Here is a 26,503-nt window from a genome sequence, read left to right on the forward strand (position 1 = left end):
TGCTCGGCTGACGAGGTTGTCAGCCGCTTAATTGCAGCACGATGACAAACAAGAAACGGTGATGAGTTTATTCAAGACCAGCGGTTGTGCTACAATCAATCATGATTGGTCCAAGTGGCATATGGGTTTATAATAATTGTCAATTTTCCTTTTTTTGTTTTTAAACAAGTCAAAATACATTCATTCTCTTTTATTGATCATATGCTGTGGAATTATAAAATTATATTTACGACCTGGTATGTTTACGCTATTCAAGCTGGCTTATATGAACAATGATGAGATGAAAAGAGCTTAATGATGAGTGCCGACTTGTCATCTAAGCCTTTGTATTATATCCAACCTTTGTTAACGCTATATTTATCTAATATTATCCAAGTTAACACATATAGATGGACTACCAATCTACCTTGATAGTCAGCAAGGCTGCCAAGCTATAGGTCCAGCTGAGAGCATCTGAGATGAATGGGGGTTCCTGGCGATGTTGTAGAGTTCAAAAATAAACATCTTTCACTGATTCCACTTTTCAATATCTTCCAGAATATCGTTACACTCAAAGCCGACATACATCTTGCTTACATTCCATAAAGTTCGCTGTAGATGTAAGTTTGCTCAATAAAATCAGTGATGATTAACAGGCCGTGTTTCAAGAGCTCTCTGGTCTCATGTGCATGTGTCAGTGGTTGTGGAAGGAGGACATCTCAGACGGTTGCATAAGCCAGATTCCGAGCAGTGCTTCATGAAATGGCCTTCGTACAACTGCAATACTTTTCCCCCCTCCACTTCCAGCTTAGTTTATTCAGCTAACGTGTAATCCAATCCATCTCTTAGATGATCTCTTTAATCTGTATCTTTTTAAGTATGGGCCACATGCCAGTGGATTATCAAATGCGTGTTTGTTTATGAGTTGCTACGATGGTTGAGGCTCAGCCAGGTTTACGCTTTGTCAGAAGTGCTCCTGAGATCCACCCAAAATGATGCGGGCCATAAAAGGACTTGAGCAATTCCCTGTCTGGCTATTCTGAGAGCAAAAACAGGAAGTCTTGTGCAAGAGATGTGAGGATGATGAAGGTTTTTGGTGTCACTGAAGTGCGATTGTAACTCAAATACAGGTAGTCCACGAGCTGCAAGTTTTCCAAGATGCAAAAAGGACCACAACTACAAACCACGGCAAAGTAGCTCATGTGTATTGTAGAAAAAATAGACACTGCAGTGCACCAGATACCAATATTTACAATTATATACAATATTTTCAGTTTGTACGTGAATGTATATAAAATGTCTAAAGTCTGGTATATTGTACTGTATGTGTGTGGAAGAAATGAGGAGGTCTAATTCAGTCCGGAAGCACGATGATAGAATATGGCTGCCCTGTAAAGCTGCTATGATAGTAAATAATCCTAATTCCGGAAAATCCTCAACAAAACAGAGTTCACAGTCCAATACAGTGGAAAACAGCCCCAAGACAAAAATGGCACCAGGAATTCCCCTCGTGATTTAAAGGCGCAGAGACAACACCGTTATCTTTGATATGTGAAATTAATTTTCTTAGGTGAGATTACGTATAATTGCTATGCTTTACATTGTATATTCGTGTCAAAGGCGTATAAGACTTACTTGGTCAAACTTAAGAACAAATCTGACTTATGAATGTGCTCCCGGAACAGAACTCTTTCGCAAGTTGGGGGCCACCTGTATCCTCTTTACAACCGTAGTGGGTAGAAAAGCATTTTAGAACAGACTGAACATTGAGCTGGATTGGGTTAAATTTCTTGTACAATTCTCAGTGTATCCTTAGATTTCCTGACGTGGTCTTCTATTGCAGTAAACATTGCTCCTTGCTCTGTATCGCTACCTGTATACTTTTGAAAACCTATTCATTATCCATTACTTGGTCCAACTACGCAAAAAAAATAATAATAATAAATCAGCCAAGATTCAGTTGGTAAGAGGGGTACAGAACTTGGTGCTCCTTTTACCACAGGCAGGTTTCTGTTCAGACAGTAATGTCAGCTCGGGTATTGGGCTGTCAGCAGGAAGCGTCACACTGGGCCTTGCACTTTACAACCGTCACACTGCGAGAGAACTGTTGCCACCTGCGTCCTGTCAAAATGCTCCTCGTACAGAACATCTTAGTGTGTGTGTGTGTAAGACTGAGAGTGTGTGTATATTGTGCGTAGGGTGATGATGAATCTGTAAGGCTGAACGACACCACTGAGAGACAACCAGGTACATCTGTCTGATGAGCAGGACAATATGCACCAGACAGGCGAGTCACGTCGGACGAACCCGAACCCGCCGTTAGACCTTCAAAGCCTCCAGGTCGAGAAGACACGTTTCATAAATACAGGTTGCCCATGTATTACACAACAGAGGACATAAAAAGGAAAAATATAATACTGAAGGTGTCAGGACAACTAAAGAAGACTAAAGACTAAAGAACATAAATCTGCGTCCACCTGTCAGGAGCAGCGGGCGCTCCTAAAGCAAGCGCCATCAATTTTCTGAAAGGGCCGCCGTATTAGTATTCACGGACATGCCCTGCTCCCTGCCCCTGAACACCTGCGAGTCTTCATTACATTTTTGTGATTAAAAACAGGAGAAAAAAGATGAAACTAAAACAAGAGGACAACACCCAGTGTAGCTGCATTGGTGATCTAGGCATAATGCCAGGACCTTTATAATAAAAATGGGGAAGGGGGGTTTGTTTGGGGGGGGGGGTGCTCTTTTATCTTGTTATTTTATTACCAAGAGTACTTATCATTTAACTCATATTTTATAGCCTGGAGTTCATAAAATCTCAAACAAATGGAACAAGCTCAAGTACTGCAATGTATACATGGCAAATAAAAGCTTTCTTTATATGACTTTATGTTTGAATCATAAACAGTGTGGAAACAAGCTTTTCTTTAGAGTGTAAGTTTTGTTATACAGATTTATTTTTCGATTTTGCGTTAGTGAGTCTAAAAAGAAAAATATGGAACATAAAACATTTTTTTTGTTACTTACTGTAAGAAAGCAATAGATTACCAAATGTGGCAATATTTCAGTCTCCAGAAATATTAGAGCAAATTCTCCAAAACTTACCAGGTGAAATCATTACATAAACTGCACAAATTGTATCTAAAACTACAAAACTTTTATAAGAGCTAAGAACTTTCACCGCGAATGCTGACTATTTTTTAGTTTATTATGGTTTATTGCTCAACATGCGTTTTTTATTATAAGGAATGAAATTTAAATACATTTGCTGCGTGTTTTGCTTGCATCTTTTTAATTTTTTGTTTTTAACTTGGAAAAAGTCAGCTTTTTATGTTAACATAATAGGTGATGGTTTTTACATTTTGGGGAGAAAATTTAAAATAAAAATGTTGTAAAATTCTAATCTCAAAAGTATGAAAGTAATGTAAATTAGGCCAAAAGGTGAATATTTCACTTTTCTGTTGGTGATTGTGTTGTGATGATTGTCTTCTGCAAAGTTTTTTTTTAAGATTAGCACCGTTTCTTCTTCTTTGGATTTTTATGGCCGGTAGGTGCAGTAGCGCCTGCTACAGGATTGGCGTGTGAAGCATTAACAAAAGGTTTTTGCTTTTTACGAGGCGTGATACTTAAACAATTAACAATTTAACTTTTGCACTTTAATAGTAATAAAATGCTTTTAGTAGTCTGCAAATCTGTAAAAAAAAAAAAAAAAAAAAAAAAAGATAGCTGCTTGCGACAAATTTGAAAAACATCTGTACTATTGGGTTGAATCCCAAAAATCAAATTTAATTTAATTAGGAGTCTACCCATGATTTACAGCTCTAGAAGTCAGTTATCTGGGTTAGTATGTTTTTTTAAATGTATTTATTTTTTACCAGCTTCAGGGAAAACTGGCCTTTTTTATAAACACGATATGGACTATGTCTGGAATTGGTCAATCAGCAAGCATTTACGAGTATGGCAATGTCCACATACTTTTGGCTGTATAGCATACCAGAAAATTGCACCATGATCATTTTTGCTGCATGACTCACATTTTAGTCTCACGCTTTTTCCTTAATGAATTTGCTTGCATGTCCATAGGAAAAAATGACTACGTGCAGATATTTGGAAACAGCGTCTGAGTCACTTCCTTTTTGCTTTCGTGTGCTTTCGTTACACACTTCGAATGGTGGTTTGATTGATTTACAGGAAATAAACAGGCTGGTGAACAATTAAAAGGAAAACCAGAATAAAGGGTGTTAATAATGCGTCCAGTCATCGTGTGCTACCAGGAGAGCTTCGGTATACGTCGGCGTGGATTATAAAACTGCCTGGACATGTACTGGAGGGATGAACATTGTGATGGTGGTGTTTTGATCGTGGTGGTAAAGAGAGCACTGCCGGATCCTTGGCTTCAAATTCCCTGTAGAACTTTAAAGGAGTTGAGATGTGGAGAGAGTAAAGGCCGTGGCATATTATTGGTTTGTTCCGTATTATTATCCATTCAGTGCACTGTAACGTCTCCTGACTCCGCCCATCAGAGCTTTGCATTGCTTTGCAGTGACCCAGCATAAAATGTATCAAAAACAACAAAGCCACTTTATATTCCTATAATTGTCACCCATCTAATGGCAAACATGTTTCTAAACAATCATCACCTCCCCCTCGGGGCCTTCGAGAGCCGACGGCCGACCCACACCGAGCAGCACGCCGAGATCCTGTGTCTCTGCTTGTAGCATTTTATCTTTCATAAACCTCTTCTATTTCTCCCTTCACGGAGGGAAATTGCAATAGAAGATGAATTATAAACTTAAATGAATAATTCAAAGCAATCGGTGCAATTTGAATTATTTATAGGTGAGAGAGGCGTCACTTATCGCTGGGCTGACGGTGTAATCTGCATCTCATCCTCCTGGCTGGAATCACTTTGAAGGAATGAACATTCAGGTCTTGTTGCTCTTTTTTTGTTTGTTTGTTTTTTGGCACGCTGCATGGATGCATAATAAGAATCTGTTTGGGGCGTAATCTTTTTAACATAGAATTGATACCTGACCTTTAATGTACCTAGGAGATTATATGTGGTTTAAAAAGGAATTTAATATGTTTAAAATATGTATACATTAAATTTAATAACCTTTCTTTTTTAATCAGTGTTTTTGGTTTTCCATTTTGGTAAACTTTGATAAAGATGATTCACAAAATTAATAATAAAAAAAAAAAAACAGCACTCTAAATGCAAATCTAAAAAAAAAAATATACAGATTTTATGCAAAGTTAGGACCCAATTAAAGCATCTAATTAAAAGCATTTTTGAGATCATTAATTTAAAAATTAAGTTAATTTTCTTCTTTAACTTAAAACTTTTGACTTTAAAACTGTCTTAGCTCATTCTCTGGTCAGGTGCTATGTAGCTACAATCAAAGTATGAATCCAAGTCAATTTTACTATTAAAAAAGTAGTCAATTAACTATCTGGGTGACATTCTAAATAGTCAGGCTATGTTAAATATTTTCTTTTTTCTGCTTAATAGAAATTTAACCTTATTGGGATCTGAAAAAAAAATTATATATTTTATTTTATTTTATCTGTACTTACATTATCATGGTTCTATTTCTTGTTTCTGCAAAGTTTCTTCTTCTTTTGATTTTTATGGCCGGTAGGTGCAGTAGCGCCTGCTACAGGACTGGAGTGTGAAGCATTAACAAAAGGTTTTTGCTTTTTACGAGACGTGATACTTAAACAACGCAAGCAATTTGTATTGTCTATAGGAAGCTGTAAAAGATTTTTAAGGAATTAGTCAATTTTAGAGCAACTACTGTTTGTGTTGTAAGTTTTAGCGAAATAATTTGTAAAATGTGAATCGATTTTTTTAAACTCACTTTATTCAATGAAATGAACAATAAAAAAGATAACTTTTATTAATTTATTATTTACATGGTTCTATAATTAACTAATAATAATAATAATAATAATAATAGAAACAAAATTTTTTTTGGAACTCCAAGTACACGACCAGTATATAACTGCAACTAGTTTTGCAACCATTCCAAAATATTAAAAAGCACAATTTATCGTTGATTAATAAACAAGAAAAACATAAGAAAAAATGTATTGGGCTTAATTGTTCCACTCTGGTCTGAATTAGTGCTGTATAACAGCATAACATTAAATATGAATAAATAAATGGATTAAAAATGACAATTCTATAATTTTTGCTAGAGAACTGCGATGGTTTAAAAGAAACAAAACACTTCGACCTGCCTTTGATTATTTCTCTGTTATGGCATGCCTACCTGGGTGATGTTCTTCTCTGCAAAGCATGATGTTCCTCTAATTTCTTACAATATTAATATATAACTGCAAACCATTTTTTCACACATACAGGAGCCATCAAGTGTCGCGAACATTTCTTCTCCTGCACGTTCTGTTCTCATGCAATGCTTTAAACCTCACAGCTAGAGAACGACGAGCGGCTGTGCGTTTTTTTTTTACCGTCTCCCTGGCACACCAAAGCGAAAGATCTTAGAAAAGCCTTTTAGGAGATAGCACTCCTCGTACAGACCTTAACGCCGACGCGTCAGTACACAGCCCCGTGTGAAATTTGAAAGCACCTGGTTACACATTTGGTTTTCTGGAACTCTGTGGGGACGGATTACATCGCTGGAGGATTTTTCGTCACTTTCCGTGGAATTCTCATTACAGATTCACAACCGTTCAGCAAATACAAATGTAAAACAAATCTACTGATGTTTCATTATTTCTCATTGTTACAGGAAACATGTAAGAAGTGCATTAGCCTACAAGGCCTATTAGGCATCCTCTTTGCTGTTGTGTCTGGGGTTGGTCAAGGAAGCGGCAGAAATCGTATGTAGAAATAGATGTAGTTTAGTATTAAAGCTCAGCATCGTTCAAGCGCTTTACGACATCAGAACGAGGGGAAAAACACGTGATTGTCTTAAGTTGGATTTGGACCCTTTCAGAAACTGCTGATTATGGGTTTTGAGGCACAACAGGTATTTAAAAGTTATACTTCTTATATGAAGCAATGGGAGCTCAGAAGTTCAAGAAGATGCTGAGGTTACCAAGGAGAGGGTCAAGGGTTGGGTTCAGGCTCCAACACCGCCAAACTGCCACTGTCAAGAACCTTGAGCAAAGCCCTTGAAGGCATCTGCTTCAGGGGTGCACCATCATGTCCAACCTTTTCTGACCCAAAAATTCTGTAGTATAATTCACACGTACCAAATAAATAAATGCTTCCTTCTTTTTCAGATGGTGCAAAAAACAAAAAACAGCAGCAGTTCTGCAAGTAGAAACTGACTCAAGTTGACAGCAACAGAAACAACCACTCTTTACAAGCATGGTGAGCAGGAAAACATCTCACAAGACATTAAATTTTGATGTGGTTGGGTCTGCAATGGGCAGGAAACCTCATCATGCCCTGATCCTGGTAAAATCTTTATTGAATACATCTCTAATCCTTAGTAAGTTTGGGCTAAAACATTAAAAAGGTAAATTCAACAGTGCTTCCATAAGGCCCTGTATTTGTGTGTGTGTGAGAGTGTGTGTGTGTGTGTGTATCATCAAATTTAAGTCTCGTATCGCGCGATCATCTATTTGTTACCGTGAGCCACAGTAATAAAAAGAATCCACAGCACTCTCAGCAAACTAATTCTCAAATATCATACCCCTCAGCGCTATCCCAAACCAATAAAACTATTTTTGTCGCTGAGAGAGTCGCCTACACGTCGGATCGGTTAATACGTACCTTTAGGAGGTCCTTCTCTTTTTTGCAGATCTCATCAAAAAGGGCTGCTTGTGGAGTCCTGGCTCTGTACTTGAGCCCCGGGAGCCTCCTCAGGCATTCCTGCAACAGAAAAAAAAAAAAAAATAAATAAATAAATAAATCACAGGGCATCGATTAAACAAGCAACTACAGGAGTACACGCAGGAAAATCTGGACGGACTTGAAAAAGCATGAAAAGATCTGTAATACTGATGTATTTATGAGGCATCACGGCGATGCCCCTGTCTTTGTTTTAACAGCTGAAACAGAGAAACTGTTGGTGATCAAATAAAACGACGGCACGGCGTATAAATCATGCTGACATTTACAGACCGAACGCTGCAGATTTGCACCTCCGAATCTCATCGAGATCTAGGCACTACATAAACAGGACCCGGGACATGAGGAACGGTTAATAATTCAGATCTTGTGTCTTGCTCTGATGCTCAACAGCAGCGACAACGACGGGTCAATTTCTCCCCTTCCCAGAGAGCGAGCGAGCGTGCCTGCCATCTAGAAACGGTTTCAGTGCCGGCTTCCTTCTCCAGCCATGAAAGCGAGACGCTGGATCTCCAGAGGGAGGAGCGTTTATCATGAAAAAGATACATCATAGACGGGCCGCATTACACACAAGTAAAAGGAGGGAAAAGCCAAATCCGAGCTGCTGGATCAGGGCCATGGATGGATTGGCAGATTCACTGTAGCATCGGTGACTCTGGAGAAAAGCCAGGCCTGTTCTCACATGGAATCTGGCAGTGAGGTAAGATCATCAAACACACACTTGATTTACTATCCTTGTGGGGACATTATTTTGACACAACTATTAAAGCAGTCAAGTGTCTCTCCAAGGATTAGGGGTTTAGAATTTCATTCCCTGGTCAGTGTGTATGAAGTTTGCATGTGCTTTGTGGATTTCCTCCTGTTACTCTGGTTTCCTCCCACCTGCACATGCTGTGTAGGTGGACTGCGGTTTCCAAATAGCCCCAAGTCACAATGGAATGGGTGCATTGGAACCCCATTGTTTGATAAGTTCCACGGTATAGGTTTCAGTCCCCCATGGCCCTACATGAAATAAGTGGTATACATGCTCAAACTAACTTCAAAATCACACTTGGAGGAAAGCGCCATCTGCCTCCTTACGCATACACGAGCTAACACACAGTGTTGGCCGAAAGTATCAAGACTACATATGCCATGTCTTATAAATCCAGTGATGTCGCTAATTAGTTCTAGCCCATCTAGCTGAAGAGTTTCTACTTGACTGAAAACTAGTGAAAAACTGTCTAAATCCCAATGGTACTGAGCTTTTGGAGCCATGGCCTGGGTCATCTCCAGACCTAAACCTGATAGAAACCTGTTGGACAATGGTGACGCAGGTAGTAGAAGTAAAGAAACTTCTGTCTTCTGTACATGTTCTTCAGGAAGCCAACAAGCAGGTATGAATTGAGCAAATGACCCCAGAGAACTCTAAACGGTTTTTTGACTGTATGCCCAGTCGGATCCAGCAGGTTATTGAGGGGTAAGAAGGTATGCTATCCCTCCCAGCCAGAGACCATGGATGTGAATGCAGTGGCATGATCGGGATTTCAATTCTTGCTGCACAGGCGATGTGATATGGATGACCGCTTTGCGGGTTTACGGGTAAACCACTTGGAAGCGGGGGAAAAAATGTAAGATAGAAGCCAGTGGGGTTCAGGGGTCTGTGACACAAAGCCAAATGCTTCAGCCTAGTAAAAGAAGAAGAAAAACACAGACACCAATACCGCAAATATTGGTGGAAGTTGCAAGTACAAATTGTTCCAGAGGTTTAAAGAAAAACGTAATAAATAAAATATTAAATTGGAAAATTCGTAGCTGTAGATACTAGACTTTACTAAATATAGTAGAAAACACAAGATTTAAAAATACATATAGTGCTCCAGAGAGCTGCGTGATTTTTGACTAGCAAACAACAGAATCGGATTTCCATTTAGCATATCGTTACACCGCTACCGTCCTGATGAGGTGCTTTGCACGCGGTACGACTCTTAATACAGTTCTCCCAGTGCCTCAGGATGCAGCTCAGTGTTTGATGTATTTGGAGTGACGTTTCTGTCCCCTTTTCTGAAGTTCGAATAAAAGTGAAGAGGCTCGGTCAATGGTTATTGCAGCTGCCCAAGGGTCTTATATCTTCAGCTGGCATGTGTCACAGCTTCAGAAAACAGTGAAGGTGAGCTGGGAGGACAGCCAACAAAAACAGAGTCACACTTCACTGGTGCCTGTCTGAACAGCTGAGGCCATCCTTCATCCTACACACACATATAGTCACATGCACACACACACACAAAGCAATGCAGCTGCTTCAGTTTGAGCACAAGGACCAAAAATGCAGGTCAGCTTTGAAATTCCACTACGTCTGAGCTAAATCTCGTCTCGTCCGCCAGAGTCTAAAAATTATCCAAGGTAATGAAATTAAACACAACTTTTATTTCCCAGGAGAATTCGTGCTCACTTAAGTCGGGCTATGCGTCGTTAATCGGGACACTGCTGAACAGCAATTAAGGCTGAGAGAAAAGAAACCGAATAACAAATTAAACATAATCCCCGGGAGAAGTTGAGATTAAGAGGATGAGCAAAAACTAAACTCCTAACAAACAGCAACAGTCGTTTTAAATACGAGCTTGGACATGGATGTTCTGAAAAATGCAAGATGTGTTCTCGTTAAATTAAGAAGCTGGAACAGAATTAACGCCACAATCAGATCACGCGTGGGTCCGCGCGACGGCGTTGGCGTTATCAGCTATTGATGAGCAGAAGATGAGAGAAAGCACTTCACTCGTGTTACAGCTTCAGATTAAGAGTTTAGACCTGGGATACGGAATGTTCTTTCGCTCAAGGAGGATTGTTAGAATGCAGAGTTTGTGGATGCACACTGGATACTCTGCATACATATTGTTTTTTGTGTGTTTTTCTATACGTTATTCAAATCAACAAGGACTTAATAAAAAAAAAATGTATTCCAAAATAAACTAAAAAAAAAATAACTTTATCGCTAAAAACATAAAAAGCACGTTTTTTGGGGGGGGGGCATGCTAGTGCTGCACAATTAATCTTATACAAAATCACAGTATGGACCTGCACAATTATTTAATCACAAAATTCTGTAATTTATTATAAGTGATATACACACACACACGCACACACACACACAGTCAGAAACTTATGTGGCTTTTTAAAAATAATTTCCTTCCTTTCTTTTTTTAAAAAAAAAAAACGGTATTATAAAAAAGTTTATAAATAAATATTAGCAAACATCCTTTTAATGAGATCATTTGTGCCATTTTTATTTTCTCTGAGTCTAGATAAATGTTTTAATACATCATGGAACATTTTAAATATAGTGCAGTATAAATCACAAGTGTGTATTAAAATAAATACCTCGACATATAAAAGCCCCAGCCTTGAAAATTATTGTTTTGGAGGTTTATACATTTTGTGTGTTTTTTTTGTTGGCATTTTGTGTAAGATTTTGTGAAGACATGGCACAATGGGTCCCAAAAATGTTAGCAAGGACGGCAGCAAGAAGAAAACCGAGACGTTTTCGATTTGGTTTTTAAAGCAGCCGGTGCCAAGAAGAATCCTAAATTGAGATTAATTAGGGTTTAAAGATGATTTATTTCATATTTTACTTCAGTGACTTTTCTAAATGTTTTGATTATTTTTATATGCAAAAACATGATCATAGTGTGGGAAATTGGAAATATTGGGGATCATTTCTGGGGGGCTAGAACTGATTATCTGCATTTACATTATGGAAAATGAGTTTATTTAAATAAACAGTAAATCGTACGCAATTTTTGCCTTTTTTTGTAAATAAATAAATAAATCGGCAGGAGACCTGTACAGGTTGAAGAGATATTTAACTACAATCAGAAGAAATGTTTAAAAGATTTAAGGAGTCAAAAGATTTAATTAAATGCGCAAGTCCACAAAGTTGTTTCATTTTTCAGATTTTATCACCATCCGTTAATAAAATAATTTTTTTTAAAAAGAATCTACTTCAATTCATTAAAAAAAACCTGTCATTTAAAAAATTGGCCCATGCTGCAGACAGACAGACAGACAGACAGATACATAAGTTCTCGAATAAGGGAAATGCTGGATGAGCGCATGTACAATCCATAAAAAAAGGAAACAAAAAAGTGAAAAATATGACCCACTTTTTACAAAACAGACGCCAATACTTTTTAATTATTTACAATCATCATTATTATTGTTTGATTGTACAAACATGCCGATAAATTGCCGTACTGATTTACTGTAAGACGGACGCTGGAATCAGAATCCAACGTCTCTCGGAGCGAATGATTAAACCGCCTGTTTACCCGTGCATGTTTTCGAAGATTCTGAGAACAAGGAGTTTAAATACAAAGCCAAAGTAAAACCATCGAAGCTATCACGCCTGATCATTTCCTTAAAATACATCCCCTTATTACTCATGCAGCATTTCGAAGGCGCAGCTTTCCCCTGCTTCGTTCGAACCGAGGCTGAAAAGGCAGTCTGGCAGATGTCTCCGAGGGGAGTGGGAAAAAAAAAAAAAAAAAAAACTAGTTTGGGTGCAAAAGCTACACCGCGCTCTTTACAACGGCATCAGCAAAAGCATCGCCTCCAGCAAGACTTACTGTGCCTTTGCACATCAGAAAGGCATTTTAACTGACAAAACTGTCATGAACGGTGTCCTCGGGCTACGATTTGAAATTCCATCCGCAGCGGGCCGCGTTTTTCATTACCTACTGTATGACCAGAGGACAGCGCTGCAGAATGGGGACCGTGAAGAAATTCACAGCGAGCGCCCCCAATTTTTTTATTTTATTTCATTTTATTTATTATTTTTTTTTAAATACTCATTTTATATACAGTATATTATTCCTGCGGTAAGAAACTTGTCCGCAAGCACGCGCATGGGAATACAGACAGACGCGGATCTGTGGCGTATGGTAACTTGTTCCCGGTGCAAATAGCAATCTCGGATATCAGCTGTAGGAAAAGGTCTAATGGGTTCTTCCCCCAAAGCCAGTATGGAATGCATTTCCCAGTTGTCTGGGGGAATCTGCTCCATTTCAGCTCCGTCAAACCCGAATTCGTTTATGATATTTTCCCTCTTTTCCCCTAAGAAGCCTCGCACGTTGCCTTACCCAGGTGTTGAAAACCATTCTGGGATATGAGAACATCGACAAAATGCCGAGCCCGAGCTCTGAGGCGCACCCAGGCGGAGGTCACTTTAGTGCCGTACACGTCAACAGGGCCTCAGCATCCCGTGAGTGTATTACTACAGCAAAGGATAATCATAAAATAGGGCGGTTGTTTAGTTTATTATACTGGGGATGTGGAAGAAACAGCACTCACAACCAGCCTGCTGAACAGAGGTTAATATTCAGCATAGAAAAAAAAGATAGAAAAAACTATTCACACATCAGCAGTCGGCACAGTGTCCTGTGTGGAGAAGCGAATTATTTGTAACGTTTGTTCGTTTTTCGGATTTCATCTAGTAAAATTTATAGCCAATAGCTAATTTGGCAATGCTGCTGGTGGATGTGACCCAGCGTAGATGTCAAGCCATCTGCGTCAGGTTTCTATGCATTCTGAACTGCTCTTCTGCTCACCGCGGGTTTAAAGAGTTGCTATCTGACTTATTGTTTCCTTCCCTTTAATGCAAGGACGTCTGACAGTTCGGACCATTCTTCTTTGGCCAAGCAGGCGAAGACGCCGTGGCATTTACACCAAACACTATCAGAGTTTCACTTGAATTTCCATCTTCAGCTTCCCATTTTTGTTGCATCGAGTTTTCACAGCACATTTGGCAAAAGGCTCGGAGACATACGCGTAAACACGGGTAAATTAAAAGCCTCGCCTGGACGCGCGTTCCCGAACGACTTTGCTTTCAGTAGCGCCGGACTCGGAGAATAGCGGCTCGCCGCCCACGCCGAGCGTCCCTGCAGAAATTTTTCCACCGGATCACAGCGGTGCGGTATGATTAAGCACCGCGGGACACTGGGGAACGGCCAAGACCAGCGAGCGCTCTTCTATTAGCTAATGCTTCATGGAGAAGTTATAGATACGGACTTAATGTCTGCCCTTGCAAATGAGTCATTCCTTTATTTTTTTTCTCCTTTCCTTGCCACATATTCAATGACCACACATTTCATATCTCAGGCCCATTCTTTTCCTTTTTCTGCAGATTTATACCCTCTGTAACAAGAACAGGCAGTGGAGGAAGGTGATAAATGAGCGTTTCATGCTGATGGTGTTACAACAATGACAAAAAAAATGTAAAACTTCAAGTGTGAGAAAGACAACCGTTCTCGCCTCAGCGGTTTTTAGACACATTGCAGACAAAGGGGGGAAAAAGGGGATAAAAAGTGACTCAGACAGCTAACGTAAAAAAAATAACTGGCATGTTAGATTTTGCAGTGATACAATATATATATTTTTTGCAATAAATCCATATTTCATTACGTGTTTCAGCACGTTTCACTCATGTGATGTCATAGAAGGTCTAACAAGGCCACAGTGCCGAGTCTCTTCGCCATCCTCTGGTGAGTATTTTGCTGTGATCTTTTTGGAGTACAGCACCGTGAAAAAGTATTTGCCCCTTTCTGTTTTTTTTTTCTTTAGTTTTTTTGCATATTTGTCACACTACTGTATTTATCAAAGTCCAGGTTTAAATATGATTAAATCCATAAACGGGCCGTTCATACTTGAAAACCATCCAATGCGGCCGAATTAGAACAATTCTGCAAAGAAGAATGGATCAAGTTTTCCTGGACAGTGATGTGACAGACTCATTGCCAGTTATCACAAACACCTGATTGCAGTTATTGCCGTCAAGGATGACGCAACCAGTTATTAGGTTTAGGGGGCAAATAATTTTTACAAGGTTTGTACAGCTTTTTTTTTTTTAAATGAACTTATAAATAAATAAAAAAATTGAATGAAATAATATTAAAATTATTTGGATGATCATTTAAATGTGACCCAAAAAATTAAGCAAATAACTTAGCAAGTGAGAATATTTTAAATGTAGTCCAATTTATTCTAAATTTCTTAACGTATGATACAACAATATATTGTCTAATACTTCAGTTTATTTCTTGACAAAACTTACTATTTTTTAAATATTTTTTTTCCTTTGGATTTTCCTGATTTTCTTACTTAACTTAATTGTAACCAGTTCCCACCTTTCATTAGGCCACCCCCCCCCCCTTCCCCGCCCCGCCCCGCCCATCAAGGCTACAACTACCAACCAGGGAGGGCGATAACTAGCACATGTTTCCTTTAAAACTGAAAACCGTATCTTTTCGTGAGCTCACAGACACCCGTGACTGTCTAGAGCCGCGATCGACGTCAGGACGCTAGAGTGCCACTTTCAAGGAATAAATGCTTAGCTACCTAAATTATCTGCCAACAGAATAAGAAAAATAAATAAATAGATAAATTTAAATGATTAGATTTTAGGTTTGTTGTATCTCACATTAAGAAATTTCAGATAAATTTAAGTAGATTTAAGACTTTACTGACTTGCTAAGATATCATTTTTTCGCATTGCAGCTGTTGCCATCTGCAACGCCGCAATGTGTAGGTACATTTTTAGAAAAGTATGAATCAGGCTATAATGCTAGTGCAATGTGTTATAGTAGCGAAAAAGACTAAAATAGCAAGTACAGTTTTCGTTTAATTGTAACTTTTAATTTATTCTGTAAAATAATCGAATTAAACTTTTGTTTAGTTAAAAATGTTTCTCAACCCGAAAAATAAAATAAATAAATAAATCAGGTTACCCCATGTAAGGTGTTTTTTGTAAAAAAAATTTTTTTCATATTCGAAAAAAGCAACTAACATTCAAATTCTACAATCTTGGAAATCTGAACACGGAATTTTGAGCGCATTCCAGCTACAATTTATTTTATTTTTTTTATAAATAATGCATGTCTTGGTGAAAGCGTGCACTTTGTTGGCCAGGTAAGATTACTGAAACTGAGCTTATGATGGCTTTACTTTCTTAAAATACAAACAGTCAACTGTCCAAGTTACAGATTTAATTAAATATTGTATAATATTTGCTTGGCACTGTTAGCGGCCTTTTTGACAGGATCTGATCTAAGATTAATGCCTTTCACGGGAATGTTTTCTTAGTTTTTGTTGTTGTTTTTTTTTTGTTATTTTTCCTCCCATAGTCTAATTTTGGAAATTCCTTTTCAGGAAATTTTCAGCCAACAGGAAATCTCAAGTGATAGCAGTAAAAAGAGTTGTAGCGATATAATCCGGAGATCGAGATCACCTCTGCGTGATTTGAATCAAAATTTCGCCAGGAGTTAAGTGGAAATGAAGGTCCTGCTAAATCCAGCCTTATTGGGAGCTCTGAAATGCCCCGCGCCTGTAGCAACGTCCCTTTTAATACTCGCAACCGGCTTTCTTTGTGCTCGGTGCTTGCACAGCTTTTAAACTACCCGGCGTTAAAGTGAGAGGTGTAGGTTATGGAGCGGCATGGGAGAGACACCAGAGGAGCTCCGTTGCAGAAAAGAGCAGTGGACTCGAACCGCCTTTCATCTCGTGCTCCAGCTCAGCATGACAATTCAGCGACTTGTCAGCTCTCTGGCAAAACATCGGGAGGAAAGGCAGAAAAACAGGCCACTAGTTTCGCCAGCGCTCTTGACATCTGAACTTCAAGCTTCCCCTGTGCCAAAGTAATCAAAAGTGCGTCCGTGCCAAGATCAAGCGAGAGGTCTCGACACTTGGCCTGACGAGCAGGGGGAAATGCTAAACGATGAAAAGAAAAAAATAAATAATTTTTTTTTTTTTTTTTCGATGGCAAGAGAAGACCGACTGCTTTTTTTCCGGGCTCTTTGAGAATAATGATGCGCATTACACTTTATTGGGTTATTAAATATTTGAACAAGCCGCTGGAGATCTGGCGCGCTGTCCTTTCGATTTGGTCTTCAATATCCACTTACTTTAACAACAAGTCCATTGACCTTTTCCACCACTGCTTGGGATGCTTCCTCATAGCTCTACACACACACACACACACACACACACACACACACATGGATTCCAAGTCAAAGAAGGACTTGTGCAGTAGATTGTGCAGTATAACAGGACACAGCTGTACATAACCTATAATTGCTCTTTTGCACAATATTTATTATTCATTATTTGCACAAAACTCTTCTCCACCTTCGCTGCTACTTACAAGGAATGTTTTACTGTGTATTCTTCCTCCTCCTGCTACCTCAACTCATTACCTCATCGCCACGAAGTAATAAAATGTATCATGTTGTCACTTTGTCGCTTTTGTTTGCACATTTGCACGTACACTTTATGTTGTTTCTTTCGTATAAGACTTAGATTTAAAAATGTCAATCGGTCTCGTCTTGTCAGCTAATTAGGTTTCTTAGTTAGCTAGTTAGTTTTGTTAATTTACGCATGTTGTTAGTTTATGTTGTATGTAACACCTTGGTCCTGGAGGAACGCTGCTTCGTTTCACTGTGTACTAAACTATACAGTACATGGTCAAAATGACAATAAAGGCCTACTTGATTTGAGCAAGTAGAGCAAGAGTAAAAACTCTTTATTTCTCTATATAATCCCCTGCTACACTAATGCATTTATCCTAGAGTTCGACTAGTGCTTGCATACCATCATGGTAGAAAGTCTTCTCAGTATGCTGGAGATATGATCGGACGGCCTGCTTCACACCTGAAACGCCGGCCTCCCAGGAATGGCCTTGTTGCCATAGTGAGCACAATGAGGTCTACTGAATGCCTTTGGTCATTAACCAGACTACCTATATATATAAGGAGTTCCTGGGAGGCCAGCGTGTCAGACGTGATGCAAGCAGTCCGATTATGGCTCCGGCGCAGTAAAAATATTCCTTTTTGGTGGTATCAAAGCGCTAATGAAACAATGAGATAAGTGCATTAGTGTCACAGGGGATTATATAGAGAAATAAAGGAAATAGAGTTTTTACTCCCATACCTGTGTTCTGTTATTCTGCACAATCAAAAGTCCCGTTTTGATGTATTCTTGAATCTAATTGGTCAAAAAAGCTCAGACTCAAATCACAGTTGTTCTTGTTCTAGTAACTATACCGTTTCTTCAGCAACAGATTATTCAGGGCACAGACAAGCTGCGTAACCTGTGTCTATCCAAAGACACACTGCTATTTGACATAGACAAAAAAGTTTTAGAAAAGAGTCTAGCTTTGTGCTAATTATGTAGTTTTTAGCAGAAAGTAAGTATTATGACGAGGAAGGAGTCCCCGGTGTCATCGTCAGGAGGTAACCCCCCCCCGCCACAGTACCAAGGACTCTGCACTGCTTTAGGGATTATTTTCCAATAACAGTCCACTTTATTGTTAGTTATTTTTTATTTATAAGATCTAAAAATGCTTCTTTGCTACACCGGACGGAAGCAAATACAGAGATCTGACATGCTGATCTCTGAGATATTGCCTCTCCAGACACCCTTGGTAAGAAAACAAGTCACCGCCATCGGAGCACTGGCAACAAATGGCCTGAGAATATTTCATCAGCTTCAAATTAACGACGGACGACTCGTTCGAGATCTAATATCGCGGCGCAAATGTAAAAAACGAGTCTGAACAAGTCTCTGAATAAAGCCTTTAGCAGTATGAAGGAGAAGGTGGAGGAGCAAGCGGGGGGGGGGGGGGGGTTGGGGGGAGCTATTATACACCTGTCAGTGAGGATGATGGCGGAGGGGGGGGCAAAGGTGTAAAATGAAAGGGTGTGTGTACTGAGTTTTTTTTGTAAATAAATGTTCTTTTTTTCCCCCCTTAGCGTTTCACGTCAAGATTTAGCTTGAATGCGTAGGGGGAATGCTAGGATGCTAGCGTATTAACTCAAGTAGAAGAAGAAAGTGCTCTTAGGACAAACCAGCTAGCTATGATCGGATTGATTACGCATTTTAATTGATCTTTTGTCGTCAATACGATTAATTGATCGATGTAAATGAACTTTCCAGGTGAAAAAAAAAAAAAACATACTAGGAAATATGTGAATAAAACATAAGCCCCTTTCATCTTCTGCAAATACTTGTTTATTTCCAAAAATAATGCTGCTTCTTCTTTTGAAATTATAGGCAGGTTAGAGCAAAACTGCCACCTACTGGATTGGAGTTAATCTAATAAAAGATTAATCAACAATACAATTTACACCAGTTATGACCAGATATAACACTTTTTTCCAGTTTATGAAACATATTTAATGGGCCTTTTTTAATATAAGAATTATAGCTGCTTAAAACAAATAAGGCTTGAAATTCAAAATTCAAAACGTCCCAAAAATCTAATTGACTCAACAGTCTAGCTCCAACTCACTGCTTGCAGGTTGCTTGTGTCATTTGGTGAGTTTCCTCTCGCGTTCGAGTACCATCCATCAAATTCTGACAAGAAACAGTAGCAGCTACAATGTACAGCCTACAGCAGCACACGGTTTGTTATTTGTCCCATTATAATGCCTAATATTTCCTCCACACTTCTTTTCCAGGACATAATGTCTCGGCCAGGCGTCTGAACATAAACGTTTCTGTGACTAACCTGGGTGTGTCTCTTCTGGAACCTACACGTCTGACTGCATCGTTACTAAACGAAATGCGCATGCATGAGAAATTTACAAAAAGAAAAAGGGGGGGGGGGGGGGCTCGTATTTCAGCTGGGAAACACATCACTAATGCTTGCAAAAAAGGGAGTGGAGACATTTTACTGCATTAGATACGCAAGACAAATTGAATCAAACACCCTTTTCCATCAGAGATCAAATACCATCGGTATTCGCATAATAAATCACGGGGAAAATTGATGGAAGTCCAGCATGACGAAGATGACCTAGTGTGGGTTTCCGGTGTCCAGATCAAAAATTAAAAAAATTATATTATGTTGACCCATGAATATTAAGGATAGATCATTTTAATTTGATTTGAAGCTGTGCTTTTAAAGAGCTTGCAGGAAACAAGAGGAAAGAAACCTGAGGACCAGATGGCATCATTTGGATGCCATTGGAACGTGTGGATGAGGGAGGGGACACAGGATTTAGAAGCAGTGCTCCCACGGAAGGAAGGGGAAAAAAACAAAAAAAACTGTTTTACGCTTCCTTGGTTTGGCATGCTCCTCTTGAAGATTAATTATTCTTTCCACTTGTTCAACAGAACGTGAGCTTGAGTAAAGGACCAGCCACGGGCGCTGCCGGTCTTCGGGCACCTGTGACCCAGTAAGACAAGCAGGTGCGCTCGAGAAATGATGACAGCCAGCACAGGATCTACAAAGTGCTTTGGAATGAACAGTATGTGGATGTTACCAGATATTCATAAGAGATATTTAGTCACGGACGGTTACCTCGGTGATGACCGACTAATACGGGTTTCTGTCCATTTACATCTCCCTGTTCAGTTTTAAAATACAAGAATTGTTCAAGTCAAAAATATCTTTATTTCTCTATATAATCCGCTGCTACACTAATGCACTTACCCCAGTGTTTCACTAGTGCTTGGATACCATAAAGGGTAGAACATTTGTTTGTTTGTTTTTTCTCTGTACGTTGGAGACTGCCTGCTTCGCTGGCCTCCCAGGAACTCCTTTAACGACCCAAATGATGTGAAAATGTCTTGGTGCGAGGTCTGGACTGTACTGACGCAAAAATAACTCCCAGTCGAATTCCTGTAACAAGCAAGTGGTGCTGGTGAATGATTGTGTGTACAGATGCGTCTCTTTCGCATGCGTTTAACTCGCCGAACGTTCACGGGAACGACTGCAGTGGGCTCCGAGACACCACAACCGTGATCGTCATTTACAAACGTACGGTCTTCTTAAAAACGTTTGCAACATTCATGTGTTTCACCGCGAGTCCCATCTCATCATGAGTCTCATTTTGAAGTCTTCTGTAAATGCCAGATTTCCATCCCAGATCGATCATGTTCTGGAGAAACCTCTCGTGAAGAGAACGAGAACACAATCTTCTATTGGTATAAACACAGCACACTGCAACCTCTGTAACATCATCATACTCATTACCTGGCAAACACACTGAAAATCTTGGCTTTGATAAAAAGAACACAACATCTACAATACCTACTCCTGGCTAAGCAGTGCTGCACCCTGACACGCTCACTAGAATTTACTTTACACAGGAACAGCTTTCCTTTTTTATTGCTCTTATTTATATAAATCTTGACATCTAACGTCAGAATGACGAACAAATCTCTGGAGATGGCACAGATTGGTGCGACGAACAAAAAGCAGTCTAACAGCTACTCTTTACAACCGTGATGAGCAGAGAAGCATCTCAGGATGCACGAGAAAACTCAAGGAGGACGGAAAACAGCAACTGAAGAAAACGCCAGGTTCCACCCCAGGAATATGATACTCCAGCGGGCACGGACTCAAACAACTGGACAGTTACTACACAAGAATGAAAAATCTGTCTCGCTATACAAAGAGATATTGTATTAGAGACCAGCTCCACCTCTTTTAGTAAAATATCCTAGTTATACAATATTAGATGGAAGGATGACAAACAAATCCATTACAAATTATTTATTTATCTATAACAATATGCCGTGCTGTGGTTGGGTTTTGCACATTCTGCAAGAATTCAGGTTGCAGAAAGACCTGAAGAAGGAAAAAAAAAACAACAACGGTTAATTAGGAAATCTCTTCAGCGCCTGTTTTACCTTTCAGAAGGTTTGATGTAACAGCAATTGTTGTACAAAATCAGATCTCCGTTCCATTCATTAGTCGAGCTCGAGTGAGACTTCAGATCTCAGCTTGGCTGAAAGTCCCCGCTCGTACAAAGCTGCTTTTAATTACCGATGAGCAATTAAATCATGTCAGCATTCTGCCACAACTAATCAGAATGCCAGTAAAAAGGGAATATTAATTAGAAAAGAAAGCGTTGCATTATGCAATGGGCCGACGGGTTGTTGTTTTTAATATTTTATGTCGGAAAAGAAAAGAAACCGGCAAGAACATGTTCATCTGCCTACACCGGAAGAAAACTGATGGGCAGAACGCTGATGAAACCAAAAACCTATAACTTATGTAGGAGGATCCAACATCTACCCTGACATCGTGAAGACTGATCATAGATTCATGGGTAGATATAAAGCTTTACTAAAGCTTCTCTGTGCTGTTTTGGAGGGTAGAATCTTTACCATGGATCAACAGTTTGTTATTTAACCCCGAAAAGAGCATCGTTAAATGTGATTTTAGTGAACTTTTTATACCAATTACACTATTAACACATTGTTAAACAAACATTTTAGTATTGCAACCCGATAAAGTTTGTTCGGCATAATATTTCTCTGTAGCTCACATCGCTATTAACACTCGCACCCTAAAAGGGTGCGCACTTGCATTTTGACGTTGTATTGTTAGAAGCCTTAGTTTGAAATAAGGACAGAGAAACAGTAGCGATATTTTCAACAGCTTACCGGTATAAGCGGGCAGGGTTGCCAGACTGGGCAGATTTCCAGTAACTGGTTTCCTTTTATTCCCTTTGGCTGGAAAATGTGTCTTGGGCTGGTAATCAAATTTAGGCTAATTTTATTCAATGAATGTATGCGTATAAATGATCGCGCTATGGTATGGGCAGGGTTTTAGAATTAGCAATTTGTTTACCGTGTGATTTGGCAACCGTGATGAGCACAGAAGGTTTAAACAAGCAAAAAATATCATCGAAAATCCAAACGGAGATTCCGCTCAGTAACGAAGACCGAGTATAACGACATAGAGCAGCATGAAAACTATATTTCTCAGTATGATGATTAAACTTAAAATTAATCTGTGGTTCGTGCGCAGCGCCAAACCGTGAGGAGAAATCCCACGGATCACGGATCAATCATGGTCCGTTACACCACTGTTATTACGGTTTTCTTTTCAAATAAAAAAAAAAAAACTAAAACAAAAAAGGATGTGCATCTATAAAACTATTACAGCGAGTAATATCAGCAGAATGTCATGCATTTGCCACATTGAAAATATTAGCTAAATCAACAAGACGCATGTTTTGTGATTAAGTACAAGTAATTATATCCGTAGGAGCCTCTGAGAATGACTCACCAACAAAAAAAAAAAGAAAAAGTGAGAAAACTGTAACTGGATGATTACCGTTTATAGAGTTATGTAAAATCTGTAATTATAAACTTTTCCGTTTTCTGAACGAACGCTCATTAGGCAGGGTCTCAATTGTCACAAGAGCAATCCAGATTCAGATGATTTCCTGTCTCTCTCTTACGCAACAGCCTTTTATAAATAATCTCAGTGCGATAGATTGTTCAGCAGACAGCCAGGGAGAGAGAGAGAGATAGATCGGGAGTTATAAAGGGAGCAGCGGGAGTCTCGGGAAGCGTTTGGATTCCCGATGCCCTGTCCAATTTGTCTGATTGCTCATGGCGGACTTTCCCCCTGTTATCATAAGGGCTGAACCCCGTGGTGCAGCACAGCACGAGCTGAAGAGTATTAGCTGCGCTACAGATTGCAGGGCTGCCCGAGGTCATCCGACTTCAATACGCTATCAAAGACAGAGAAGAGGAGGGGACACGGTGGGGTTACCCATTACCCTTGGGGAAATGTGATCAAAACAATCGCAGTGCTGTACCTGAGACGCTTTATGTACTATGCGGGATAAAACGGACAGGAAAGCAAAGTATCGACCCACCTAAAGCCGAATCAATGCAGTTCAGAAGCAACAGGCGTGACCTGGGGAAAAAAAAAAAAAAAAAAAAAACACCATGCGGGCTCAAAGTTCAACCTTTCACAGGCCTGTGATACTAACCTCAGGCAGTATGGAAGCTCCCATTATTGACTCGGGGTCTTCCCCTGGCACCTTTGACATCCTTTTTTCCCCCTCAGAGTCGAGGCATTCATTTCTAGGCTCGGTCTCACTCGTTCACCTTCCTAACCGGGAAGATTTACAGCCTGATGCGTCTATTCAAAGAGTTGGTTTGTTCTCACCATGAAGTTTGTTAACCTTTATTTAGCTTCCACCTTAAAGAAACGCGAGAGCTTCTGTTGTCCAAAGTTGGTTTATGTGGGGGGAAAAAAAAGCTTTAAAGCCTGTTTAGACTTTGTATTTTTAAACACTGTGGAATGTAACGCCTGAGAGATGAGATTTGTTTTGTCTGCCCTACATGGCCTATTTTATTTAGCAGGTTTAAAACTCAAACCTTATAACTAACTCCTCTTTGTCTTGTAAGCCACTTAAGAATCGTTAACACTCTCCTTACTTCATCAGCACTTCAACCGTTTATTGCCTAATACAGCTTAGGCTTATTTCTCAGGCAGCCTCATAAGCAGAACAATTAAGCCACGTTCTTTGGTTTCATTTCGTTTGGTTATAAACACCTCAGTGACCTCATTATGTCAGCCCCATCCCACTCCAAAATGTACGTTTAGCGATTTAGGTCACAGTAATACAGCTATCCGCTTCGCATCATGCTACACCTGAACTGACAGATGACGAGATGATCACGTAAAAGCTACTGGTTATAGACGTAAATTCCCTTCTCCGAGTCTGGAGCCTAGCGTACACCAGAAATGATTCTTGCCTCGATTTCCCAGACGGCAATTATTTTTGGCCCTCTCCGACTTCCCTCTGCCCATTCCTACACGAGGCTGAAGCATTTCCAAGCATGTTTGGTTTTTTCTCAGTGATGGACGGTGTGTTGTGAGATAGATCTGTGAATCATACTGTAGCTTCATGTTTGATTAAGTTTATAATGGACCATTTCCATTTTTAATCCGATTCAGTAGCACTAATGTTTATTGTCTGCTTGGTCCAGAGCAGCTATATTGTTTACAGAATTTAAGAATGAAACAACTACTAAAAGTATTTAAGTGCTGTGTAATTTGGTTTGTAAATTGTTCAAATGTCTTGCCTTGTATAAAAGTGATACACTTTTGTTCCTGCCAGTGTATGATAATTATCGTATTTGTAAGATAATTTCAGTCTGTGTACCAGGTACGAACAATAATTGAAAAAATTCCCATACGTACGATAATTTAAATTTTTTTTTGCTTAACGGCATGGGACTGATTTGGAACCAGTCTGGTTATTCATTTTTTATACACATACATACACACTGCATCTTTTGTAAATGAGACAATCCACATCTCTCCTGAGGCAGTTGCTGTTGCCTCCTAGCTAGCTAGCGGTGCACAGTGTAGCCCATGTTAACATAATAACTGATGGTTTAAAACAATTATTTAAATAGTCAGAGTCCATTGAAGTTTGTGTGGTAGATTTACATTTAGGCATTTGGCAGACGTTCTCATCCAGAGCGACTTACATTTTTATCTCATTATACGTCTGAGCAGTTGAGGGTTAAGGGCCTTGCTCAAGGGCTCAACAGTGGCAACTTGGTGGCTGCTACCCCTAGATATTGATATATACGTTGAAAACTAATCATCAAATTAATCATCAATTTAATGATCAATTTATACAATCTCTTAATCATAACACCACACAGGACTAAACTATTTTTGCACATTACAAATTTATAGACATTGCACATCTGCACATTTAGGCACAGTGGCAGACACCCTGAACATTTCTATTTAAATTCCATTTTTTTTCACTGTACATAATGTAAGACTTAATTTTTCCATATTACTATAGCTAATTTTTTATTTTATTTTATGTTCCTATCTTCTATAGCTACATTTTGTATAGCTAAAGTTTTTTCTATATTTCTTATTTTATGTCATATATTATTTTTTTCCGATGGTCGGTCGTATAAGCATTTCACTGCATATCATACTGTGTATGACTGTGTATGTGACAAATAAAATTTTAATTTGTATGAGTTTAAACTACTCTATATTCCACCCATCTTTATTCTGTATACCGCATCATAGACATTCGTATATCTACATATGTTTATCATGTTGAGCCTGTTATCTTCTTGACTTGTCTTATCTAATGCACAAGGTTTTGCACATCACCATTATACAGTATATTACCATGTATACCATATCCTTATAACCTACTGCACCTCCTATACATAAATCACTTTCACCTCTGTACATATGGACCCACACCCTCATTTACCACATTGTTATTTATTATAAATAGACCACTTATCCACTTCTGGTTAGACGCCGACTGCATTTCATTGGCTTTGTACATGTACTTTGTACAATGAAAATAAAAGTTTAATCTAATCTAATCTGGTCTGATCAATCTGTATTGTGAACCTCCTGCATGTAGTAGTAACAGTGGTGTTAAACAGCAAATAAGAGTTTGAAAATAAGAAAAATTAACGTTTCTGCTTCACACGCAGCTGATCCCTGAATTCCAGGTTATCATCTATGTTGAAGTGTAAATGAATAACGCTTTTTTATCTAATGTAACAAAAATAGGCACTTTTACACACCATAGTTTCAGTTCTTTTTTGTGGTAAAACAGCAACCCTCATTGTTCGCAGTTCCCTAATCAATCCCCCTTCCACATGTTTTTTTTCCTTCTCTTTTTTCTTGTTCATCATATCAAACATAACATAATTTAATATTGTAGCTCCTGCCCTTTATCCGATATAAATAATCAAGTCTCAAATACACAGTGTATTTGTCATCGTCGTCATTTTTTTATTTATTTTTGGTCCTGCGTATGGCAAAAGGTTCCTGTCTGATCTTGTGGCAATCAAGGGTAGACTACAGATGCTGTGTATAGGGGATTAGCCTAAAAAAACCATTAGAGTATTGATTTAGCT

At 39.1% G+C, this 26,503-nt stretch overlaps 1 protein-coding gene across 1 annotated transcript in view; it reads right to left on the bottom strand.

The window, feature by feature from the left end:
- Positions 1-26,503, bottom strand: part of ndst1b (N-deacetylase/N-sulfotransferase (heparan glucosaminyl) 1b) — an 82,360-nt gene that overhangs the window by 51,185 nt on the left and 4,672 nt on the right. Inside the window, exon 2 of the mRNA XM_053478402.1 lies at positions 7,727-7,825. The gene's annotated coding sequence lies outside the window, so the exon portion shown is untranslated. The remainder of the gene's footprint in view (positions 1-7,726; positions 7,826-26,503) is intronic.

Source organism: Clarias gariepinus, chromosome 19 (genome assembly GCF_024256425.1).
Source record: "Clarias gariepinus isolate MV-2021 ecotype Netherlands chromosome 19, CGAR_prim_01v2, whole genome shotgun sequence".
Lineage (NCBI taxonomy): Eukaryota > Metazoa > Chordata > Actinopteri > Siluriformes > Clariidae > Clarias > Clarias gariepinus.